Genomic DNA, 4,484 nt, shown 5'->3' with positions numbered 1-4,484 from the left:
ATTTTTATTGTTCATTTATTGTTTACTTATCCATTCATTTATTTATTCATTACTTCACTCATTCATTTGTTCATTAAACACATATGACATTGAAGGAACATGGCTAGATCATTTAGAGCAGCAGTTCTCAACCTGTGGGTCATGACCCCTTTGGGGGTAGAACGGCCCTTTCACAGGGGTCACCTAAAATCATTATAAAACACATCCTGTTTTTTTAAGGCTGCATAGTATTCCATGGTATACTTATACCACAATTTATTAATCCATTCATGAGTCAGTGGGCACTTGGGCTTCTTCCATGACTTGGCTACATATTCTCCTGAGTAAAATGTCTCAGAAATGGAGGGAAAAGTATCCAATGTACTCAGTACTTCTATGAAACCTACTTATATTTACTCACACTTTCTTATGAAAGATAGAACACAACTATAGCCCAGGATGAAGGAGAGTAATGGAGTGGGAAGGGAGGGAAGGGGAGAAGCTTGACAGAGGGTGGGTAAAAGGTGGGACCACACCTATGGAACATATGACAAGGGTACAAGTCAAATCTGTCAAGTGTAGAACATAGGTGTTTTGACACATAATCAAGTAAATGAGGTGAAAGCTATGTTGATTGGTTTGATCTAACCATGTCAGATTATATATATATATATAATAAGCACATTGTGCCCCACATATGCATGAATGTATTCATGATCTATGTGTATTTGACTTAATTTAAAAAAACACATCCTGCATATCATATATTTACATTATGATTCAAATTTTTGTGAAGTAGCAACAAAAATACTTTTATGGTTGGGGGTCACCACAACATGAGGGACTGTATTAAAGGGTCTTGGCATTAGGAAGGTTGAGAATCACTGATTTGGAGTCTTTTGAGAGAGAAAAAGGAAAATAGAGATCTTTCTAGTTGTGATAGGAAAACATCGAGGAATTCTGAATAAGAGTAATGTAATAAGATTTATTTATTTAAAAAATGAGTGATGCATAGAGAATAAATTCTAAAGAAACAAAAGAAGAAAAAAAATATCTGTGGAGAGGCTATTGCATTTATCCAGGACAGAAATTGTGCTCTCTTGAACTAAGCTGTTATTGATGGAGGCTCCAGTAAGAGGAGATATTTGTGGAGGTGGAGCCAATGGGGCATAAGGGAAAGACAATAATCAAGAGTGGTTACTAGGTCTTTGGCCTGAGCAGTCAGAGAATGATTGTTGACATTTGCATAAGTATTTAGGGAAACACAGATGGCTCAGAATGGCTCATGGATGGAATTCAGAGCAGAATGGCTCAGAGTGAGAATCAAGACTGGAGATGTGGTCATACAGAGTTTGGAATGCTTCATAGACATTCACATGGAGATGTCAAATAACCAGACGTAAATCTGGAGCTCAGATGAGAAACTGGGAGGAGAGCTACAAGTGTGGGACCCACTAGCTTACTGAATTCATTTAAAACCATTAAAAATAAATTTAATCTTATTCTGAAGTGAAAGCATGAGAGAACATAGATAGGGAAGTGAAGAGGACCAAGATCTGTGACTGAGATAGTCCCACATGATGATTAGAAAACAAAAGAGGGACAGCTTAGTCTGTCTATGCTATTATAGCAAAATACCAGAGACTAGTTATTTTATAAAGAACACAAATGTACTTTTTCACAATTCTGGAGACTGGAAAGATAAAGGCACTGCAGGGTCTGGTCTTTGCTCTCAGGATGGTGCCTTGGATGCTGCAGCTTCCAAAGGAAGGAACATTGTGTTCCCAAGTGGCTGCAGGTGAGAAGAACAAAGGGGCAAGCCACCTTCTGGGCTAAGTAAGGGTCTTAATCCCATTTGTGAGGGAGGAGCCCACATAGCCTAATTACCTCTTAAAGGGTCCAGTTCTTAACACTATCCTATTGGCAATACCTGGATTTTAGAAGAGACACAATCAAACTATAGCATGGAGATAGAAATGAAACCCAAGAAGCAGCAGACAGGGAACTGGAGAATAATAAGCTTGGTTGGAGGTGGGAGAAGCACTTGTTTCAAGAAAGATCAGTTATGTCAACTGGGTCAAATGGTGCTATTGCCTTATAGAAACAGAGTTGGTCAGAGTTTGACAAGAGGTAATTTATTCTTGAGCTTGACAAGAATGGCATCACTGGATTGGCAAGGTCTAGGGAGGGTCTCATCTTCTTCAGAGGGGAAACATACATGTATAGCATGGAAATGATCTAACTGAGAGGAAAATCATTATAGGTGACCTGTGAGTAAGGTCAGGCAAACAAAGGAGAGGAGAGAAATGGGCAAGGAACTGGAGAGGAAGGTGACAAAGATTTTTTGAAAAGTAACATATGTTTTTATGTTGATGAGAATGACACAGTCCACAGAAGAGAGACATAATTACAAGAACTGAGTCCTTGGGCTGGTGGACTGAAGAAATGGCCTTGGGCATGAGCAGAAGTTAAAGCAAAGAATGGGCACCAGAGCAGGAGAATCTGACATTTGGTGGAAGGAGGATGAGCTATGGAATTCTTCCAAGTGTCACACATGTCTTCTACAATCCACACCTTCTCCTGTCCCTGCTCACTGAGTAGGTCACTCTCTCCTTAGCACCTTCAATGCACTTTTTCCATACCAACATTTCACTGTTCATTTCTGATTTTTCAGGTCAGAGTGATGGGATTGGTGGAGGCTGCATGGGAGTGGGTAGAGAAGATGTAAAATTATGTTTTCTAAGAGAGGAGAGGTGAATTTACCAGCAAATACAGTGCAGACAATCTGCCTGGTATTTGTGGTCGTGAACTTTTCAGTATAATGAATCAGCACAGTTGCATATCCTGTGCTATGTTCAGGTGCCTGAGTGCAGGCTCAAATAGATTTGGGACCAACTAAGTTCCTAAAATTCTTTTAAACAAATAGAATGAAGTGAAAGAAGAAAAGGAAGTTTAAGGTGGATGCAAGGGAGATAATATATGAAAGACTTATGGAAACTAAGCAGTGTGGGAGCAAAGATAAGTCACCAGTGCACATTAGTGAAAAATGGAAAACCAACATACCTGTGTGAGGCAAGTGACTGTAAAAATAGGATGTGGTGGTTAAAGTGCTTTGGATATAGTGCAGTTATGGGTAACAGTAAGATCTAAGGTAATAATTTTAAATCCTTTTTTGACCTTGACCTACAGTAAGAGAAGAAAAAAGGAAAAACCTTATTTTGCAATCCAGTACGTATATAAATGCAGCTCTCTCTCTCTCTCTGTCTACACACACACACACACACACACACACACGAGTCACGTTTCACAAAACAGTACTGATCCTTACTCCTGAGATATGCTAAGATGATGCCACACATACTCTGGCATTTTCCAGTCTGTTCTATTTTATTAAAATTTGTGGCTTGCAACCTACTGTATTAAATTCAAGTTGTGATAATGAGTTACATACGGCTTGCAGTTTGTAAAGCGTTCATCTGACTATGGAGGAGGGTGGCAGAGATGGGGGAAGGAAAGAGTTGTTGGCAATGAGGAGGTCAAATGCTGAGAAACCAGGATTTGAGATGAGTCATCTGCGCGGGTGTTGGAGGTCGCTGGAACTGAAGGTGAGTCATCATTTCCCTTCTATCTAGCCTGTAGTCACTATCCACATGTAGCTCTTTAAGTGAAAAAAATTTTGAAGCTTTCCTGAGGTATATTTGACATACAATAAACTGTACATATTTAAAGTGTGCAATTGATAGCCTTTGACCTACGTATACACACATACACAATATGTGGGACCATAACTACAATCCAGACGCCAAATATGTCCATCACCCCCTTCTCACACCTTTGTGTTCCATCTCTAACCCATTCCCAGGTGGTCTGATCTGCATTCTGTCCCCATCACTACTTTGCACAATCTAGAATTTTACGTAAATAGAATGATACGTTATATGTCATTACATTACGTGTCCCTCTATAGTCTTACTTGTTTGAGCAAAGTTAGTTTGAGATTTATCCACCTTGTGGTGTGTATCAGTAGTTTTACTTTTTATTGCTGAGTTGAATTCTGTTGTGTGTGCGTGCCACAGTTTGCTTATCTGTACACTTGCTATGGGCATTTCCATTGTTCCCAGTGTGGGGCACATAAGTTGCTATGAACATTCATGTAGAAGACTTTGTGTGGATATGTGCTCCATGACTCTTGGTAAATACCTAGTAACAATTGTTGGATCGTGGTTTCTATTTAATTTATATGTTTTTTCTACTTAAAACAGAGATCAGTCTGCCCTCCAAGGAAAAATCAGTGCAGGAGTTAGCTGGACATCTACCTAGGCTCTGTGTAAGCCAACCTCAAAATCTGTGTAATTGCATCTTTGCCTATTTGCAGGCACAAATGGAGGCTTAATTGCCCACTTTCCAGTATCACAGTCACGTATTTGCCTGAGATGTGCCATTTAAATCCACTCGATTCCAACTCCAACATCTTTCCAAGATTTCTCTTGAGAGCTCAATTGCCT

This window comes from Otolemur garnettii, unplaced genomic scaffold (assembly GCF_000181295.1).
Source record: "Otolemur garnettii isolate 467f Iridium unplaced genomic scaffold, OtoGar3 scaffold00046, whole genome shotgun sequence".
Taxonomy (NCBI): domain Eukaryota; kingdom Metazoa; phylum Chordata; class Mammalia; order Primates; family Galagidae; genus Otolemur; species Otolemur garnettii.
Note: the sequence above shows the minus strand (reverse complement) of the source record.